This window comes from Anabrus simplex, chromosome 4 (genome assembly GCF_040414725.1).
Source record: "Anabrus simplex isolate iqAnaSimp1 chromosome 4, ASM4041472v1, whole genome shotgun sequence".
NCBI classification, from domain to species: Eukaryota; Metazoa; Arthropoda; class Insecta; order Orthoptera; family Tettigoniidae; genus Anabrus; species Anabrus simplex.
In genome coordinates, this window is record NC_090268.1 from 268,926,977 (window position 1) to 268,949,371 (window position 22,395).

A 22,395-nucleotide genomic window follows, 5' to 3' on the forward strand; every position below is an offset into this window, starting at 1 on the left:
CTAGGCCTTACTGAGGAGGAGTATAAGGGCAATGAGGGATGAGGTGGTTTCTCGTTGCTTTCTTCACCGATTTTTGCAAGCCCATTGAAATTCACTTACCAACCGACCCTATGTGTGACACTTCCACACCATTCATCACAGGGACTGGCTGCATAAGTAGTGTCCTCGCTCATGCCCCTGTCATCTTCATATTGTCAAAACCATAGGTGAGACTGAGATAGGTCATTGAAAGAAACAAACTTGGTCTAGCTCATACCAAAACACATAGTGCACTGTAAACTTCAGCTCTCACCAGCAAGAGAGAGTCAGAATGTAATAACGTTATCACTACAAACCACGTGTCAATATTTCTTTTTCTGATTCACAATAAGCAAGAGATTAAAAATATATTTTTATTGTATATCGTTATGTTTTCCTTGTAGGCTCCGTGGCTCAGGCGGCAAAACGTCGGCCTCTCACCGCTGGATACCGTGGTTCAAATTCCGGTCACTCCACGTGAGATTTATGCTGGACGAAGCGGAGACAGGACAGGTTTTTCTCCGGGTACTCCGGTTTTCCCTGTAATCTTTTATTCCAACAACACTCTTCATTTATCATTGCCCCAGAGAAGTGCGACAGGCTTCGGCAGCCGGCACATTTCCTATCCTCGCCGCTAGATGGGGGCTTCATTCATACCATTCCTGACCCGATCGAATGACTGGAAACAGGCTGTTTGTTTTCATTTCCATTTTTCATCGTTATGCTTTCCTTCGTATTTATTTCCAACAGGTCTGACAGAAGAAAATAGTTATAATATTACTCGTGGATGGTGTTGTGCAGGTGGTAATGAGAAACTCTAGAAGCTATAAACTATATAGTCTACTACGATGTTCATTTACCAGTAGTGTTCCGTGTCCAGAATTGGAACTATACTGAAGACCTTGAATAAGCGGAAGATGTGCTGTATTATCTCTGACTCTGAGGGACCATAACATTACCTTCTCACTCTGCTGAATCTTTCACGAGGTATTTTAAGTAGTTCCTTGTTGGGAGACTTATCCCTGAGTTGTAAGCAAAGAGCTTCCCACTTCTAGGAATATCTGCTCGGAATCTAGCCGTAAGTTTGATATAAGTACATCGATATTTGCATGATGTAACTAGTTGAGATGCCACTTACGCTTCTGGTATCTACGATCGATCGCTGTTGAGGGGACGTTGAGTGCATAACAACAAACTTCTATGGTTATTTCTAAGTTGCTGCACCTTTGTTACTAGATTTGCTGCTGACACAAGACCAGAGGTTTGATTTGTCTGCATCGTGATTACTCCATGCAATGTTGATGATCTTTGATTTTATGTTTAAGGTCTCCCCTAGGCCATGTTCCTTGGTTACCAAAGCAAGAAAACAAGCGAACGTATAGTTTTACGTGACTACAGATTATAGACACGCGACTTCAGTTTGACTTGGAATCCCAATCACTATTTATTTATTTATTTATTTATTTATTTATTTATTTATTTATTTATTTATTTATTTATTTATTTATTTATTTATTTATTTATTTAGCGTATGGCCCATACAATCAATTTGAATACAGAAATAATTTATATACATATTTACATAACAGGAAAACTATGAACAAGGAAAGACTCTTTACAGTTCGATGCCAAGATCATTGATCTACTGTATAGCTTCTGGAGTTGCCATCAGAAAATCCACTTTGCTGCCTATGTTTGCCCGCGTTTCACACTCTCTGACAATGTGGTATATGGTTTGTCGTGCAGCTCCGCAGTCACACGCGGGTGTCGGTAACTTGTTCCATTTAAACAGCATGTCTTTGTATCTGCCATGGCCTGATCTTAATCTGTTCAGAGCAGTCCATGTTTTATGTGGTAGCTGGAATCCACTTGGAAGTTTGGCATTCGAGAACATATTGTGCAGGTGCATCTCCGTTGCTGCTTCCCACCGCCTTTTCTACTCTGTAGTTGGATTGTAGCCTCTATAACAACCATATCTAAGGCGTTACGTAAAGTTGGCTGGCGTAAACGTAATCTGTTTTGGTTGATAGTTCATAGATCCTCATATACAGGGAGATCGTGGTTCCTTAAGATTTTATTGAATTCCTTAACGGCGGATCACCGTAAATCTGATGGTATTATTCCAGATAAAAGCGGGAGCCAATGGGCTGGCGTAGATCGAATTGTACCAGTTATTATGCACGTAGTGGAATTCGATTGAGTATCAATAAGTCTTGTGTGATGACTGTTCATCCATACTGGACCACAGTACTCAGCACTTGAATATACGAAGCCTAAACCTGAAGACCGTAAAACGCTTGCCCATGAACCACAGATAGTTCCACAAAGCTTATAAATTATGTTGTTACGTGTTTTCAGTTTCTGTGTGGAGTTCAGCAGATGTTGCTTGTAGGATACTGTTCGATCCAATGTTAGTCCAAAATATTTTGGGTCCTAGTTATGGTGAAGTATCCTGCTGCAGAAACTTACGTTCGATTTAGTATTTGCTAAGTGATTGTTTAAATGGAAGCAAGACACCTCCGTTTTATTAATGCTGGGCTAGTCTCCAGTCCCTGAAGTAAGTTTCCAAAATGGACAAATCCCTTATTAACATCTCTTGAGTTTTCTCCATTTCTTTGTGTTGCACAGCTAATGCTATATCGTCAGCGTAGCAGAATTTCCGTGATGTAACTTCAGGAAGATCAGATATATATAAGCTGAACAAGAGTGGCGATAGGACTGAACCTTGAGGCAAACCATTTTTTAGCTTCCTCTCCTTTTCACATTTTTCGCGATGATAACCTGAAGCCTCATATCCCACATGCGTTTGTGGGAATTCGAATCACGGTTGCCATGGTGACAGACAAATTATAATACCACTCGGCTATCACGTCCTCTCTCTTCAGCTACCAGCGTCGGTCAGAGCTCTAAAACGTTTGTTTGTTAGCATATTCCTGCCGTCTACACGGTACCGTGGAGAATGCTCCCGTTCATTTCCACAAGTCTTTTGACATTTATTGTCCTGTAATTTGAATGGTCCGAAGATTATCCATGTTATAACCAGATATCTACCCTTCTAACTGAGTTTCAACATACCGGTAGTCCAAAATTGTTAGACATTTTTATTTATTGAATATCTTACGCACAGTTGCACGGTGTCCAACATCTTCAGTAGCTATGGTTATATCTGCTATAGCCTAGAACAGCTTACCTTCCAGTTTGATCAATTGTTGAGAAGGTCACTGAAACTTATCGTACAGACTTCCTCCTGCCATATTAATCCATATTGATGAAAATACTTTTACCAATCTTTACTTGTTATTGCATGCAGTCTGTGGCCACATTCAGGTCCTTACTTGTAATCCACTTCTTCTTCTTCCGCTTCATCTTGTGATTATTATTACTGGAGCTTATTAGCTTCTCTGATGAGATGTTTCATTGACAGACCACTTTATCTTCCGATATAGGCTAGAAATATTTGTTATTTTGAACTAGTTTCTTTGTCTTGGCTTAGATGTTATGGAAGTCGCATATATACGAGTTATTTTACGGGCGGTGTCGTGGTGATTATTGTTCTGCGGGTGATAGTCAACAATCCCCCTCTTAAAACTAATCTGAAGAGATAGAGATAAAGTCAAATTTTCAAAGAATGTTCTACACTTGAAAAGAGAAGGTCCACGAAGGTTGTGAAATTGAAATATTATCTATGCCTTGTAACCTTAACCCATCAGGATCAGAAGAGAATGACAGTTACCAAAGAGAGGTCAGTTAGGAAATAACATAATAAAGAGTCTGGTAAAGTTATTCGAAGGAACATCAATCTGAGCTACAGGTTTTATGTTTTCCAACCCTCTGGATAAATGGCGAACCTGGTAGATTCTGTGTTATAACGCTAAAGCCGTGTATCATGGCAGGTGCATTCAAAGAATTCAATTTACAGTGCGCCTCCTGGTAGGAAAGACCATCTACTGTCTTGATCTTGATCTGCTTCTCACTGTGATAGACAGGACAGTTTTCTATCGCGAGGAGAATGAATACTAGCGCACTTAGTGCTCCTCTTTGGAGGTGTACTCTGTTCCGCGCTATGAGCTCCTTTTCCAAACATACCACACGCAAGCTGTTCCGAACAAAGGGATGCAATGAGCACGAATCTTTGGCATACAAAGCCGCATGAGAGGTGGGATGTACGACCTCACTTCGCAACGATAGGTTATTACCTCGACTTTCTTTGGTAACAATGACAGCTTAAAAGAGACAATGGAAGCATTGTTGGCAAGCACGTTACCGTTTGCTTCGCGCGAAATGAGCTGGACGTATGTCACGCGACAGATCTTCATGTCCTCCATCAATTCATCGTCGTTGTTCAACATGATGTCGAGGTGGAAGATGACTCCGCAAACCGTATCCAAAGATCTGTGCTCTACCACTTTGACGGAGTATTCCCCAAAGTGGTCGCACTTGAGAAGCCGATCTGTTTGGAGTGCTGTGGGCGTCTTAAGGAACAAACTACCATTGCTCATCTTCTTCACAACTTCAAGTTAGACGTATACACCTTCGCTATATCGACTGAAAAGGATGGATTTATTCAGCTTGAAGGTTTGCCCATCGGTTCTGGTAGCAAGCAGGAACCTAGGGAAGGAGGATCCCAGATTTTCACACAGCGTTGTTCCCAGGCGGTTGCCCTCCGAGGGAATGAAACGTTAAAAGCTCAGTGGCTGACCACCCTGGCCAGTATTTGGACATTTATTTCCGGCCATGACCGAAAACATCCTCCCCGAAGGCAAAAAAAAAAAAAAAAAAAAAAAAAACAAAGGGATCCGACGCTTCCAAAAATGAAGTAGGCCTACCAGACAAATACAGATAAGGGCCACGATGGGCGTGAAAATGAAAGACCCCCTACGCCTCGAATGCTCTAATACAATCGGGGTCGGAAAAGAACGAGAGTTGAACAAGGGAGGTCGGACAGGATAAATGAACGTGAGGAGCCTGGCACTAATAAATGGAAACAATACCAGGAGTCAGCTAAGAGCCCCGTGGTCGCCAACCCACACTGCCAAGTTGAGAGCCCCTGGGACCCCTTTTAGTCTTACGACAGGCAAGGGATACCGTGGTTGTATTCTTCATCTGCGTCCCCCACCCACAGGGGGTCTTCGGAAAAGTACTGTACTGTATTATAGTACGGTACTACTGTAAGTAGGCCGGATAGTCACGAGTCGAATAGCCGAGAGTCTACTGTATGTTTAAAAATCACGAAAATTCGTGTTTCGTTGACAACATACTCAAAGTCGTTTTATATTGATCGAATTTTTGGTTGTAGCTGTTTATGTTGGGAACAAATTCGAATCGTTTCCTGTTTCTATATGGATAATAAAGTCACGCGCTACTGCCACGTTATGAGTGAGTGTGTTGAAGACGATGGGGTGGGACTGGGCTAGGAGTAGGAAGACAGCGGCCGTGATATTAATTGAGGTACACCCCTGCCTGGTGAGAAAAGAGAAAACACACGGAAAACCATCTTCAGAGCTACCGACTGAGTGTTTTGAACCCACTATTTGTTAAATGCAAGTGTAGAAATAATTGTTACTAGTGAAAGTTAAAGTGCAATTTAATGTTTATTATAGAGGCTGGAGTTTAATTTAATCTGAAATAGATTCTTCACATGCCCGTGGTTTGCACAGATTTTTCGTTTGGAAAACACTTCTACACTTATAAAATAAATCAAAAGCAAGATAAAGTTCTTTATTGAACACCCAAGGAGGATATGACATGCAAACATAACATTTAAGAAGGCAGGAAACAATTAAAGATCGTTAAAGCATACCCAGGACAGACAATATGATTAACAGAATAATTCTCGAAGACAAAAAACTTTACTGCTCTCAGTTACACGAAGGTCCGCCTCTGTGGTGTAGTGATTAGCGTGATTAGCTGCCACCACCGGAGGTCCGGGTTCTATTCCCGGCTCTGCCACGAAATTTGAAAAGTGGTACGAGGTCTGGAACGGGGTCCACTCAGCCTCGGGAGATCAACTGAGTAGAGGTGGGTTCTATTCCCACCTCAGCCATCCTGGAAGTGGTTTTCCGTGGGTCCGATGTTGAACGATACCTAATACGCGCTGACTGAGGCAATGAGCACCAAGGCGCCCTACCCCAAATCATCCATGTACCTCATAGCTTATACGGTGCATGATAACAGTAAGAAAATAAATACAAATACAGTGATAAAGTAATATGTTCCGGCATTCGGCCGCACGGGAACCTGTGTTGTCAGGTGGATACTACTGCAGGGTAGACGGGGCTCCCACCTGACGAATTGTGAATACCGTCCTGGCTTTCGAGCGTAGTCGCACACGTAAATGCCCTTTCTTAAACAGCACCATGTGTATAAACGTATTTACAATCTGATTTACGTCGCACCGATACTGATAGGTCTTACGGCGAGGATGGGACAGGACAATTTGACAATTCCAAGGCCCGTATTGGTTTGCATGGGTCACGGTTCTTTTGTTGTTCTATACCTTCTTTTTTCATTAGCAGAGTTGGTGTGAAAATGGGAAACCACGGAAAACCATATTCAGGGCTGTCGAGAGTGGAGTTCGAACCCACTATCTATCGAATACTGGCCGCACTTAAGCGAATGCAGCTCTCGGGTTCGGTCACATCAATTTTGATCGGTCTACAACTAACCCTCAAAAGGGGGCCGATGGCCACATGCCCCCTTTTGAGTCGCCTTCTAAAACAGGCACGGATTTCCTGTAGATGTATTCAAACCCTCCCATCCATAGAGTGTACAATTTATGATTCTCATGTCACAATCTATTTCCCCGCCTAAGCCGCCCCTTTGAGTCTCCTCTTACGGCAGGCAAGGGATACCGTGTGTATATTCTTCATCTGCGGCCCCCGCTCGCAGGGGTTTTATTGTAATGAGGCGTTTTCTAATTCTTTCTTCTTGAAGAGAACAGTAGTTGTCTCCAGCAGTAAGGTTCGGTAGGGTTCTTGAGGAACACAACCTGTCCTTCTCGACTGCTCACTATGGGTGACTCGTTTGAGTTAAACTGTTGTTTCGTGGTCACGGCATAGCCATTTGTTTTAAGCATTGTTTCCTGAATATTAAGCTGTGGTTAGCTAAGTGGTCAGTGTCATGACTTTCGGTTCACTGTGCCCCGGGTTTGATTCCCGGCCGGGTTGGAGATTTTAACATAATTTTTTTATTTCCACTGGCTCTAGGATGAGATGTTTGTGCTGTCTCCAACATCTCTGCAAATCATACACCGCACATAAAACTTCCATCTCTTACAATTACACGATTATTATTATTATTATTATTGTACCGGGCGGTACACCTCCACGCCGCTAATTTAAAATGTGCGCCAATTGAAACTCCTCTGCTGGAGGAAGTCTGAACTTTATTGACGGTATTAATTTTCAAGTTTCTCAGAAGATGTCACTACGTGGAAAATTTGGAGTTTTTGAACTGTGTCATTTTCGACGTATTTTTGTTTTGCTCGTAGAAAGAAGTGTGAACTTTCTCTTCTAGAGGACACTACTGAAGATCAACAATAGTGCACCCTAGTGCGGAGTGAAAGAACTATTTTTTGGAGAAATTTTTATTTCAAAAGTTTGTTTCTTGTTAAGTTTCTTTCTGTATTTGTTTAAGTTGGCTGTATACCCCTCTCTTTCCCCTTGTTTTGTATTTAGCCAATCCCGAATTTCTTTAATTAATTTCTGACCAATTGGATATATCTTCCCCCAACTTGAATATGTTGCTGTATCCTACCCAATAAAAGTTTTTGTGGGAGGGTATTCTCATTCCCCTAACGCCTCGAACCTTCCGCGAGAGGATATAAACTGCTGATTTTAGGGTCTCCGGGCCACTTCTGTTCCATCTTTCAGTGTGTAAAGTACATAGCAGGGAGCGGGAAGCGCCTCTTTCTTCGGCGACAGTCAACAACCAGGTAATGGCCGATTAATTACTTCTTTTCTTGCTTGCTCAGCAGTTTAACTCTCGGGGCGGGTCCGAAGTTTTTCCATTATGTAACCTTCCTTAAAATGTAAAGGAACTTGTATCTATTCTATCTTTTAAACTACATATTGGGATAGAGAGTGCTTAACCCTCTCGAGCTCCCACTCATATTGTTTTGAGGTGAACTTATTTTTCCCAACCTATTCTTAGTTAACGTAAAACAAATTGTTCTTTTCTAAAGTCACCTCTGTAGTATGGGATTAGCCCTGGCATTAGTGGCCTAGAGCCAGATTAGGTTTTAAAAACAAAGTGTATTAGGAGTGCAGATCGCCTCCTCTCAAATTGTTATTTTAGAGGTCATGTAATTACCCTTTTTCATTTAATAGACCTCAGTAGGTTGGGTATGTTACTCCTGTGTCTATGTCCAGAGAGGACAACTTGAAGGTGGAGTTTGGTGTGGCCTTTGAAAGGCTTAAAGTTGAGAGCGTGTGGCTCTTTTTCGAAACTTGAGTGTTGTATGCCTCGCGGAAGCTTTTCTGTGTAATTTGGAGCAAGTGCTCCTGAGCATGAATGGGGTTTTCTGCCCCTCTGTTAATACTTATTTTGAAGTAAGGTTGGGCTGATTGCCCAAGCATTGTGAAATTAGGGCGCGAAGCCCAAATCTTGTAAATATTGTAACTACCTTTTTGACTTGCTACTCTATACCTGCCATGCTTGTTATTTCTTTCTTTTGAAAAGAAAATATAACCTTGTTAAATTTTAAATTCACTTTAATTTCGTAGCCTGAGACCTATTCACCACCCCGCACCTTCTTTCACGCATAACTACCGCAAAAACACGGCAACAATTATTATTATTATTATTATTATTATTATTATTATTATTATTATTATTATTATTTAATTACTTCGGTGAAGAAAGTAATTCTCCTATATTTCTTTAGACGTTACGCTGAGTTCAAATAGTAGCACCAGGAACAGTCATTTTGATAATTCCAAGGCCCGTATTGGTTTGCATGGGTCACGGTTCTTTTGTTATTTTCTATCTTCTTTTTCTTTTTCGTTAGCACAGTTGGTTACACACTGATCCAGTTCCTTATATGAATGTTCAGTGTAGTGGCCTTCATTTCAGAGAGAGCAGAGTTCGATTCCCTTTAGGGTCGTGCATTTTAGGTATGTATAGTTGACTTTCCTTACGCTGGAACTATGTGTTTATTTACTAGGGAACTTAACACACACTCGCCACCCTACCTGTCACTATCGGGGCATGCATTATTGTGCTTCCGTCCGCCGGGTGGGCGACAGGGAGCGCATCCGTCCATAAATCTCGGTCAAATTTTAATTTTGTCTCGAACGCAAAAATCTGGCAGTTCGTCTTCTACCAAAATGATCTCAGGTGTGTTAAATTTTTACGAAAAAGTATATTCCTTTTCTTCCGATATATTCGAACAACTCTCATTATTGTTCATTATATTTATAAGTACGTTTGCTCAGTATTGATCACTGCATTATACTTTTTTGGTTCATTGTTGCAGTTTTATATATGTACTGTGTTGCTAAATTAGGAAATTAATTGTAATTATCCATTGTTCTTACACCGTAACATTCTCTAATACGGATGTGAACGTTCTAGTGACCGTAACTACTGACCACCTAAAGGCTTCTACGAATTAATTACATCACCTAAATGTTCTCTACACGAATGGTGAGCTCGATAACTGCAGTCGCTTAAGTGCGGCCAGTATCCAGTATTCGGGAGATAGTGGGTTCGAACCTCACTGTCGGCAGTCCTGAAGATGGTTTTCCGTGGTTTCCCATTTTCACACAAGGCAAATGCTGGGGCTGTACCTTAATTAAGGCCACAGTCGCTTCCTTCCCAGTCCTAGCCGTTTCCTGTCCCATCGTCGCCATAAGACCTACCTGTGTCGGTGCGACGTAAAGCCAATAGCAACACGAATGGTGTTCTCGTAGGAGCCGAAGTCTCTCTATGTAATATACTTGACTACATATACGCTGAACAAAACATGTAGGCAAGGATTTCTTTAGTTTTATACCTTATATAGAATCAACGTAAAAATATATTGAAGACACACCGAACAAGTTGGCCGTGCGGATAGGGTTGCACACTGTGAGCTTGCATTCGGGAGATAGTAGGTTCGAACCCTACTCTCGGCAGCCCTGGAAAACGGTGTTCTGTGGTTTCCCATTTTCACACCATTCAAATGGTCGGGCTGTGCCTTAATTCATGCCACGGGAACTATCTTCCCATTCCTAGCCCTTTCCTATCCCATTGTCACCGTAAGACCTACCTGTATCGGTGCGACGTAAAGCAAATTGTATATATATTGAAGATATGCAGAGAAAATTCCTCTAGACACGGATCCGAATGTGGTAACTCAAAGCTGCCATCAATTCTGTAGCACTTCGCAGACCAGTAACGCAGATAGTTAAGTGATTGGAGTGTCGACAAGCAAGCTCAGTAATTACATACAGTACCTCTACGATGAGGAAACTATATTTTGTATTTCTTCAACCTTGAGATCTTAAATTTGTGTATCAGTAGCTTTCGAACTATCCAACACACAGCAATATCTCGTTGTTTCATGATAAGCTGTTCGTAAAATGAGAGAACCTCTCTTCCAAGCATGGAGTGAAAATGATAATGATAGAAATCGCTCAACGGAACACAATTTATAAATAACGAAAGTGTAACCAATAGATGCGATGTTTACATGCTCCCCCCCCACCACAACAAAAAGCAAAAGAAAAGATGACTCGAATTAGCTATCAATTTATCACAGAATTTCTTCAATACATTTTATATTATATATTATATATTATATATTTTTATATATTTTATATTATATTATATTTGTTCACTGTATATTTTAATATTTCTGGCTCCTTGGTTGTATGGTGAGAGTACTGGTCTTCGGTTTAGAGAGCCCCGGATTCGATCCCCGACTGGGCCTACAATATTAACTGCGTATTATTAATTCCTCTGGTTCGCGGACTGAGTGTTTGTATTCGTCTCAATACATTTCTTTTCATATACACGCAGCACACTACACTGTTAACCACCACACAAAAGCATAATAGCGAACGTCGGTCTACATAGGGTTGGAGTCTATAAGGGCGTCTAAAATTGCGCTTAGTCCATATCAAATATCGATCACAATAAAACTGGGTTAGAGTTCAGGGAGCAGAAGAACCTTATATTTGTCAGTTGCTGTTTAATATATTTCAGGTAATTCAAGAATTTAATTTTATCCTTCAATTAAATGACTGGGTACAGAAAATTATTTTAAGTTTTGAATGCCTTTCTACTTCACGTATCTCAAATGTCTAGAACTTCTGAACCGTACGACGCCAGACGAAGTATAATACCTTTCTTTTTATGAGTAGAAGTAATTTAAGATCCAAAAGCTTCATATTCCTGATCAAGATACGGATTTAGAAGGCCATGACGTAAGGTCAGAGAACGCTGGCTCGTTAGAAGATGCGTGCTGTATGGAATTTAGAAGGCCGTGTGTCTCGCGTGAGGTCATAAACAAGTCGAGGAGGCCATAGCCAAGTGTCGCAACGGCAGCAGCTGCATTTGAATCGCCTTAGAAAGTTGTTGATGATGCTTGAAAAGGCTAATTTTCAGGCGTGTTATCCAGGTGAGAGCTATGGCACATGAATAGCGGACAATCAGACAATCAGAGCCGTACCTCTGTGTCAGGGGGTTATATGCTTCACTCCACGTGCAAAGAAGGATGACCCCATCTAGGCAGAATCGAGAAATTGCATTACATAAAGTGAAATAATACTCAACATGTTTATTCTGACATCCTGACTTATAACAGTAATACAATGTTTATGTTCAGTAAGTTGTTTTGTTTACGTAATCAGTAGTCTTGCGTTCGTAACCCTATAGATAAGCAATAGCGAGACAAAAGGGCAATGAACGTGAGAAAGTCAGTGTTCGATTCTGCTCATCAGGAGAGTGTTTCGCACACTTCCCTCTAAAGCAGTACAGGACAATTTAAAATTCATAAACTACATAATAATTTATTTATCCTGGCAAAGTAAGGAACAGCTGTCCCTTCACCAGTAACAGAATTATAATGATAAATAACTAACTGCAAACCATTCATAAACTTAGAGTACGAAGAACTATTGAGCTATAGCTAACAGTAACTACCAATGCATTAAAAGTTATAAAAGTCAAGGAAAAAGAGCAAAATATTAGAGAATCTTAGTGCAATTTTGAAGATATACAGTTGAGAAAGATATAAGGAAAAGATAAAATAGACGGGGTGGAGAGGATTTAAAAAAGCGGACGAGGAAGTAGTTGAACCCTCAAATAGCACCCCTAAAGGAAAAACCGATAGCATACCTATAATAAGCCATACAAGACATAATGAGGTGTGAGGTAATGTTGCTTTACTTTCCCCAGGGCAGAAAGTAGTTTTACCGGGCGAGTTGGCCGTGCGGTTAGGAGCGCGCAGCTGTGAGCTTGCATCCGGCAGATAGTGTGTTCGAACCCTACTGTCGGCATCCCTGAAGATGGTTTTCCTGGTTTCTCATTTTCACACCAGGCAAATGCTGGGGCTGTACCTTAATTAAGGCCACGGCCGCTTCCTTCCCACTCCCAGGCCTTTCTTGTCTCATCGTCGCCATAAAACCTATCTGTGTCGGAACGACTTAAAACAAATAGCAAAAAAAAAAAAAAACAGTCTGAAACACGACTGAACCTATGAATGCCTAAAATCCAGACTAGTTGTGCTGCTCTGAATGCCGTTACTAAACTCCATCCACCTCTGAGCAGTTTCCGTACTGTCACAGCCATAAAAGAGACTGAGACTTCAGCGGGATTTACATTTCGCTCTGGTCTGTGCAAGAAAACGATTCAAAGATACTGCATCCATCAAGAATAAAAACAGGACTAAAACTACTCGGAGATAGAGTGGCAGGCCATCCGTCTTCCAAAACATTTTTTGCTATTTGCTTTAGGTCGCACCGACACAGATAGGTCTTATGGCGACGATGGGCATTTGCCTGGTGTGAAAATGGGAAACCACGGAAAACCATCTTCAGGGCTGTCGACAGTGGGGCTCGAACCCACTATCTTCCGATTACTGGATACTGGCCGCACTTAAGCGACTGCAGCTATCGAGCTCGGTTCTTCCAAAACTGAGAGCGATGAAAGGAACTACGAAGGTATAGAAGACTTCCCTTCTGACTTCTCGGATGGAAGCAGTGGTATTATGTCGTCTTCTGATCGGCCACGGTATAGCAATGCACTACCACTTACTAAAGGGGGAAGCCCCGATGTGTACTTGCGGCGGTCATCTTACCGTGGTACAGTACCTAACGGAATGTATGGACCTACGCCGTAGTTTAAATTTCCAAGTACCATCCCCCTCATATAACAGAGGACGAACAGTAAGCAGACCTCGTCATCCGGTTTTTTTGATTTAAATCACACCGACACAGATAGGTCTTATGGCGACGATGGGACAGGAAAGGCCTAGGAGTGGGAAGGAAGCGGCCGTAGCCTTAATTAAGGTACAGCCCCAGCATTTGCCTGGTGCGAAAACGGGAAACCACGGAAAACCATCTTCAGGGCTGCCGACAGAGGGGTTCGAACCCACTATCTCCCGGATGCAAGCTCACAGCTGCACGACCCTAACCGCACGATCAACTCGCCCGGTCGTCATTCGTTTTATGAGGGATAATTGACTGTTTTATCATGTGTAAAAGTGTACTTTTTAATTTCATTTTTAACTACGTTTTACTCTATTGAGCCTGTTTTAGTTTGTTTTGTAATGTATATGTATTGTAACTTTTATCTTCAAAGCAATGCCTTATTTTAGCTTAATCTATATTTTATATAATTTTATCAGAGAATAAGGCTTTGCGAATTAGATCCTTTGATTATTTTAAATTCCTAATTTGATCATCATTTTTTTTCGATTCTAGTCAGCAGATACAATCTAATATTTTAATTATCATTTCATTTCATTTCGTATCATTAGGGGATGACCTAGATTTTTGGCCCCTTTAAACAATAATCATCATCATAAAACAAACACCAATTCCCTGAGTCAGAGAAATTAAGCGTTCGCTTTTTTAAAGTGAGAAGCTCGTCCTGGATTTAAACCAAAACGCCCGTACGCTGACGATGCAGTAAAGGAGCCGGCTATTACCATTCAAAACTAAAATACTACATTTTCTATTTAGTTAATTATTTTTTAACGTCTATTCAATCGCTACGGATTTTCAGGGACACCACCGTGTCAGATTTACCTTACGAAGAGCTCTTTAACGTGCCGAAAACAAGTGGCACTGAGTTGTCACGTTTTTTCCTCCTCAAAAATCATTTACGCATGCCAAGTACTGACATCACCATTCAAGTCAGCAATTTATCTTTTTTTACAGGTTTAACGTCGCACTAACTCATACAGGTTTTCGGCGACGATAATGTAAGGAAGGCAAGGACTGGGAAGGAAGTGGTCGCCACTTTAATTAAGACACAATTTCTTATTTGTCTGGTTCGGAAACTGAAAATCAGGGGAAAACATTTCCAGGGTTGCCGATGCAGAGTGTTTCGTTCCACCTAATTAGGCGGCCAATGCAACACTCTGAGAATTTCACCGCAAGGAATTAAAATTGGCGGCGAAATCGTATACAGAACGAATTGAACGTATTATGTTTGGGTGGATAATGGCTGAAATTTAAACGTTCATTTCTTGTTTCATTGGACTCCTTTTAAATCCATAGTCATCATAAAATGACGAAGCCCTATTCACAATAGTGCTATTGATAAAAAATGTAATAGTAATTAAATACAAATACAGTCTGTAACAGCACATATTAAAATATTATAACCGTTTTTTTGTAAACTGCTTCATATTTAAGTTTCTATCCATGTAAATGATTCAGTCATGTGAAATTTTGATTTCGTACATCGATTAGTTTTTAGAGAAATAAATATTTCGGAGCTAATCGCTGTTTAAACCCTTTACGAGTGCAACGTTAACAAATATCTCCTATTTAATATTAAGTACATGAAATAGCAACCATCATTAGAATTTTCAAGTTGGCATGTCAGACAGTTTCGAATTTATTTTCAAACCACGTCTTATTTACATTTTAGGACATACAAGTGATTATCACAAGAAATTTTAACGTAAGTCAATCACTTTCGGAAAAATAGATGTTTTTGTTTTGGGTCTAAATCTCATTTAAACGCATTGGGGTGGAATGTTTTAATACCCTATTTATGTATTGTCGAAGCTGGGCTGAGGGACTCAGACAGCAGATCGCTGACCTTCTGAGCTCAACTTGGAAGTTTCGATTCGGACTCTGTTCGGTGGTAACTGAAGGTGCTCAAATACTACTGTCCGGAATCGGTAGATTTACCAGCACGTAAACGATCTCCTAAGGTACGAAATTCCGGTACGTCTTTTCTCCGAAAACGGTTAACTTAGTTAGTAAGATATAAAACCAATAATTTTATTCCCTAAGACATAAGAGGAGTAACCTTTATGTGAAAGTTCAACCCTGGAATTTAAATGGATTTGAAGGAATGAATATTTTGGTTTTTCAGAACCAAACCCACTTAAACACTTTATGAATTGAATATTTATAATACTAATTATTTTAACACCCTTGCGGGTGGAATGTTCGTAGACGTAGGCATAGAATAGTGACCTCCACTTAAACCACTATCGGGGGGGGGGGGAAGGAGGTAGAAGGTTTTAAAATATTTCTCTTTGAACATCTAGGGCACAGAAGGGATCATCATGTGAAATTTGAAGTTCGAACGTGAAGTGGTTTCAGAGGAATGAATACTTTTGTTTTCGAAGCCAATCCCGATTTAAATCTCTGTTTCTTATTTAATATGTAGGATAATAATAATAATAATAATAATAATAATAATAATAATAATAATAATAAAAATAATAATGTCGTGTGGCCTCCGGAGAGACGTGGTGCATGTCTTTCAAGCTGACGCTGTATAGGCAACCCGTGCGTCTAGCCCCCGAGCCATGTAAATTAACCAATGAAGTTTAAAATCCCCGACTCGGCTGGGAATCAAACCCAGTACCCCCTGGACTAAAGGCCAGCACGCTAAATTATTAGCCATGGAGCCGGACATAATTTGTAATGAAAAAGCACCAAAAATTATAGAAGAAAAACGCCATTCCATTCTTATTATACGCCGAATCTTCTTAAGTTACTTTTTCGAGTGTTGGCTACTAAGGAATAAGCGTCACAAGATAAATAAAACATTTTACAAATTTTCTTACGTTCGTGCAGATTGGATCCTGAGGAATCACTGCTTCAGTTTATATAGTTATAGCGGAAATCCCTAACCTAAATTCACTTCAAAATAATACACTGATCCGAAAGGCAAAATGAGTTAGAATGAGTAGTTCAAATCCTCCTTTATTATCCGCAGTACTCAAACCAGTACGAAATGGGAACCTCAAACCATCATTTGACCCCTTAGGTTAAAATATTACTTAAATATTAAATTATGGAAAAAGATTATACACTATTGTGACATTGTTCTTCACTTCTGTTGAGGTACCAGTAAATAATCGATATAAGGTCTCTTCATTTGACTCTACTTGGACCCCATGTGGGTCAGTCTTCACTTTCTATTCTGCTGCCACTTCCTATTATCCCTACCAGTTCGAACGGATTACTACGGGAATATATTTTTTTTTTTTTTTGCAAAATGAACACATCATGCTTCTCTTATACTGACATGAGGTGTCTCCATGTAATGATCATTATTTCTCCAACACTCGGTGTCAAGAGAGTTGAATGCACTATACGACAAGGGAAGTGTTGAGTTTGCTTCAGGTATGTGGCTTTTCTTTTTTTTTTTTTTGCTATTTGATTTACGTCGCACCGACACAGATAGGTCTTATGGCGACGATGGGACAGGAAAGGCCTAGGAAAGGGAAGGAAGCGTCCGTGGCGTTAATTAAGGTACAGCCCCAGCATTTAGCCGGTGTGAAAATGGGAAACCACGGAAAACCATCTTCAGGGCTGCCGATAGTGGGGTTCGAACCTACTATCTCCCGGATGCGAGCTCACAGCTGTGCGCTCCTAACCACACGGCCAACTCGGTATGTGGCTTCGAATGTATTAATAATTAGATTCGAATGGAAACAACTAACATGATCTCAGTCAGGGAACTGACCCTTATAAATTTATCAAAACACATTAAATATTTATATTTAACCTTTACCACTCCATATGAGATTCGTGCTGGACAAAGTGAAGGTGGGACAGGTTTTTCTTCCGGTATTCCGGTTTTCTCTGTCATATTCAATTCCAGAAACACTCTCCAATGTCATTTCATTTCATCTGTCAGTCATTAATCTTGCCCCAGAGGAGTGCGACAGGCTTCGGCATCCGGCACAATTCCTATCCTCGCCGCTAGATGGGGCTCCATTCATTCCATTCCTGACCCGGTCGAATGACTGGAAACAGGCTGTGGATTTTCATTTTCACTCATAACGTGATCAGATGAAGCTAGATAGGTAAAACTGATGAAAACCTAAAGAACTTAGTATTCGAAACATAGTTTTGTATATAGCTACAATTGACATTAAGGGTATTTTTTGGCGTGCATTGTCGAGATTTAGATCATCTAATGTAATTTCATATTTAATTGTTAATTAACTACAATATGAGACGCATCAATTTCACCTTTCCACTTTATAACGTTGAGGATTGTTCGGTGAAAGATTTGATAGTGTCGCTGGAATATAGTGCGAGGTAGATAGGAAATATGGAGTGCACTCTTGGATCTAGTGGTAAGGAAAGGCTTCAAAGGGAGGAACATGAGATTACAGTAGATAATACAAACGGACGTAACTATCGAAAATGTCATGAAGAACGACTAGGTTATCTGAGGTTGAGTGGCAATATATTTATACCTGCTTAGAAAGATATCCAAGCTTCAGATTTCTGGGTACCAAAACACCAAAAAACTGTATGATTCACTTAAAATTCTAATTGTTCACTTAAAAGCAGATCAGTACATTCAGAGTGGAGGGATAAATCGGTAAGAGAAAGAAACGTAGAACTGTGGAGCCAAAAATATCCATAAAGAAATAAAGAAATCCTAGGAGTTTCATGGCCTTTGGCGTGAATTTTAGTGCGTGAACTTTATATTGGATTTAAGTACCGAATATGATACGTAATACTGAGTGTGGTAACTGGAAAGACGGGCCTGTCGAGTACAAAATATGAGGTTTATTTTTCTACCCTTAGCGTCTTGGTTGTATTTGCGTGGGAAATCACTGAGCGTTGTCGGATAAGTAAATAGATTAGTCTCTAAATAGCATGAGCCAGTACGTGACCAGTGGACAGAAAACGTGTATACTTGTATGTAACCAGACACATTGCTGTGTTGAGAATATATGGAGAGATAACCCTTCCGGTACAAGAGCTGTGTCTTTCTTATCTCCACTTTATACCTGCACTCCTTGCAAATTCTAACTCAGCTACCGGGGAAGTGAATCATTTGCTACTATTACGCAGTAAATCGTGCACGGCGATTTATTTTCGATAACCTATCCACGATCTTTAATTTTTTATTACTTAGAAAACCAGATTTCTTGTTTGCCTCTAATTGTAAACGTAACAGTCGTAACGCCTGCAAACACATCAAGTGTGAAACAGGGAATCCAGTCTTATAATGTCCCGCTTCTACCCAGCACGCTATGTATCTATGTATCCTGCCGTGTCTGAGGAACTCCGCCACATTCGAACGGTGGGACGTTACAAGAAAATATTGTATTTCTAGTATGGAATATCACCAATGAGCGGGAGCTAGGATAATAATCCCACAGGATACTCCTCCTGTCGGAAGTACCTGGTAATTTGAATGTACGTAGCCCCTATACAATTTTGCGAATATCCAGCCCAAAAAGCCTGCAAACAGGTTGGATAAGTGATTCTGCTGGATTGAAAATGTTCTGAATATCCTGTCCAAAGGGATCTACAACTGATTTCTTAAAGAGATTCGTAGTGCTTTAGAAAATTTAGCTTTATAATGATCCGAATATAGGCCTACATCCCATGGGGACTGCAGTCTATTCGGGTAAGAGCTTAGCGGTGGTTAAAAATTTCTAAATTTGACATGTATAAATATTTCAAATATATGACTTTAATAGACCGCAAACTGGACGAGTAGGAGACTTTTGATGGGTTGAAAAACTGAATGTTTTTAATGAGCCGAATATCTGACCCCCAAATACCGTTACTGAACTATTAAAAAACTTGTGGTAGATTGAAAATAAAATGTATAATATCCAACTATAAAAAACTACAATCAGTTAAGAGATCTGTGATGAGTTGAAGAATAAAGTGTTTATAGTAGGCTATTCCGAATATACGACCTGTAGGGAGCGGTTAAAGGTCGGTTTAATGATTTGTTGAAAAGTTAAACTTTTCTGATATTCTGCTTATCAAATCCGAGGAGACTATAAATTGGCCAATTATGAGAGTTGTGGCTGAAAGAAATTTATTTTTATTTTCCCAATCGTACGACTTGAATAGACCGTAAATGAATCAGTTAAGGGCCATTTGTTGGGTTTACAGGATATTTTATATTATTCCAAAAATACGGTCTGAAGTGATCAAAAATTTGGTCAGTGAGATGATCAGTGGGGGGATGAAAAATTAAATGTTTATATTCTGACGTGAGTATGCAATATTGAGGGACCGTTAACAGGATGTATTCGGCACTAGAAGTTGATAAAGTCGCTTTCTGTTCGATTACCTTGGGTTTGATTCCTTGTTCTGTCTAGATTTTAAGACTGGTAAGTATGAATCGAGCAGGGTTTGGCTGAATGGTCTGCGTGATCTCCTTCGGTTCAGAGTGCTCCAGTCCGGTTCCTATCCAGGCCGAGCATTTTAAGTTCGTACGGTTATTTCATCTTTCTCAGGGACTGGGAGTTTGTGTTCATCTTAATACCCTTCCACCAACTACATATAACACGCCACCTACCACAGAAGCACGCTACAGAGACACATCCTTCCCCATAGGTTTAGCATAAGCAAGGGCATCCGGCCGTAAAACTGCCCTTTAAGACAGCTAAAGTTGACTATTTTCCCTCTCAATTCTAGACATACTTCTCTCTATTTAATGTGATAAACTCATGAATCTACTCCTAAATATAGTTTTAGTATATGATGATTTTCGCTAAAATTCTCGGGTCGCGCGCAGGACAACTGCCGGACGCCGTGCGCAGTGTGGCCGACACTAGTTGGGTGCATGCCCGTAGTAAAATCATCAACTGTTACGGAATAATAAAATTTGAATTTTTTTACAAGTTGCTTTACGTCGCACCGACACAGACAGGTCTTATGGCGACCGGGACATGGAAAGGCTAGGAGTGGGAAGGAAGCAGCCGTGGCCTTAATTAAGGTACCGCCCCAGCATTTGCCTGGTGTGGAAATGGGAAACCACGGAAAACCATCTTCAGGGCTGCCGACAGTGGGATTCGAACCCATTATCTGCCGAATACTGAATACTGGCCGCACTTAAGTGACTCCAGCTGTCGATGTCGGTAAATATGAAATTAAATTACAAAGAATTTACTACAGTGCAATAAATTTTGGACATTCTCTTCATTGGCCTGCAGACATGCGTTGTAACTTTAATTGTTTATCCTTTGTAATTCAGCCACAGGAATTTTGAGAATTTCACTACGGGTTACGTCTTTGGATTGTTCTATTGAGCATGCATTACTTCAGTATATCTTAACCTATGAACTACCTCACAAATAAAAGTCGCAGTGCATTTAACTGGCACTTCGGGCTGGCCATTAACCTGTGCTAATTACTCGTTCCCCGAAAACTTTACGCACTGCAGTAATTGCGTTAGGTGCCGTATCAGCTGTAGCCCCATCTTCTTGAAAGTACCACCTGTCCTCTCCTCTTTAGTTGATTGTGGAAAGGAACATTCAGGATCAACTCAGTTTAACGGTCACAATTAGTGGTGTATTGGAAAGGAATCTGCCCTATTGTTGCGTTAGTGACACACCAAACACGAATATTGGGGGCCTGAAGCGGAGTTTCATGTATTAGTTTTCACCATAGGACCAGTGCCGATTATTTTGTGTGTTTACCTGCCTGTTGAAATTGAACCGCGCCTCATCAGAAAAGAGTACCAATGCAGGGTTTCTATCACTGTTGTTTACTGACTGAGGAAACCAATACCAGTAGTGTATTCCAAGCGCAGGATCTATTCGGCTTAAACGTTGCACTTCCGTTTCTTTGTAGGTCTAAATCTCAGTTTTCTCGTTGCCCTCTGCGCAGTAAAAAATACGATATATCAGCTTGTTGCGAAAGTTTCCTTAAGGATTTATCCGTGATTGCTATTTTCTTTCTTGAATGTCCTAGAGCGTTCCGTCTGTTAGCACTATTGGTTCCCTAACAGCTTTCTGATTTAACACTGAACCCACGCGTTTGAAATTATTCACATTTTTTTTTCTGATTCCATCACTGGTTGAAACTCGCGCATCGGGAAACTCGTAATCGAAATTCGTCTTTTATTCTTCCATCAGATTCGTGCTTTAAGAACCAGCACCACACGAAAGTGCATTATTGAACAGTCAGTTGATAAGCCATCAACAGAAAATTTATAACTTACAAAGTGAAGAGTAGATACGCGCACACGATCATAACATCAGTTCAGTTTTGTCCGTTATCACCCCTTTAGCCGTAATCACCCCAGCTGACGCTACAATAAATAGTGTTTACTGCAGGAACATTACTGACTTACTCAGATTTATGCTAACAGTGTATACAAACATCCCTTATAGACTGTACTTCTAACTGTAAATGAGATGCGTTTATTTCAATACACCCCTACACTGTTTGTAAACGGATAATGAATGCTTAACCATGAACAACTGGACATACATGATGTTTGTGGGAACATGCTGGAAAGTGTAATATTTCATGAATATCCTTAAGTTATATGAGATATATGATACATCATACATTTGTGTTCATTTATTGTTCTTGTATCACACACACTATCATATATCCTCAGAGGTTCCATGCATTTAGTGGAAATTTTCGGCCATCTCTCCGAATAAAACAGGTCATTACTTGGTATAGAATCAGTCACTGTTATTGTCTGTTTTATTTAGTTTATGATAAGCATGAAAAATGTTCCCAGATTCAATTGCTAGATAAAATATTTAAAAACAAAAACCGAACCATATTGCGCAACAACCCTGAAGGGCCATGGCCTCCCAAGCGACCACTGCTCAGCTCGAGGTGTCGTGTGGTCGGCACGACGAATCCACTTGGCAGTTATTCTTGGTTTTCTAGAGCGGGGGCACCATCTTACCGTCAGATAGCTCCTCAGTTGTAATAATGTTGGGTGAGTGGACATCGAACCAGCCCT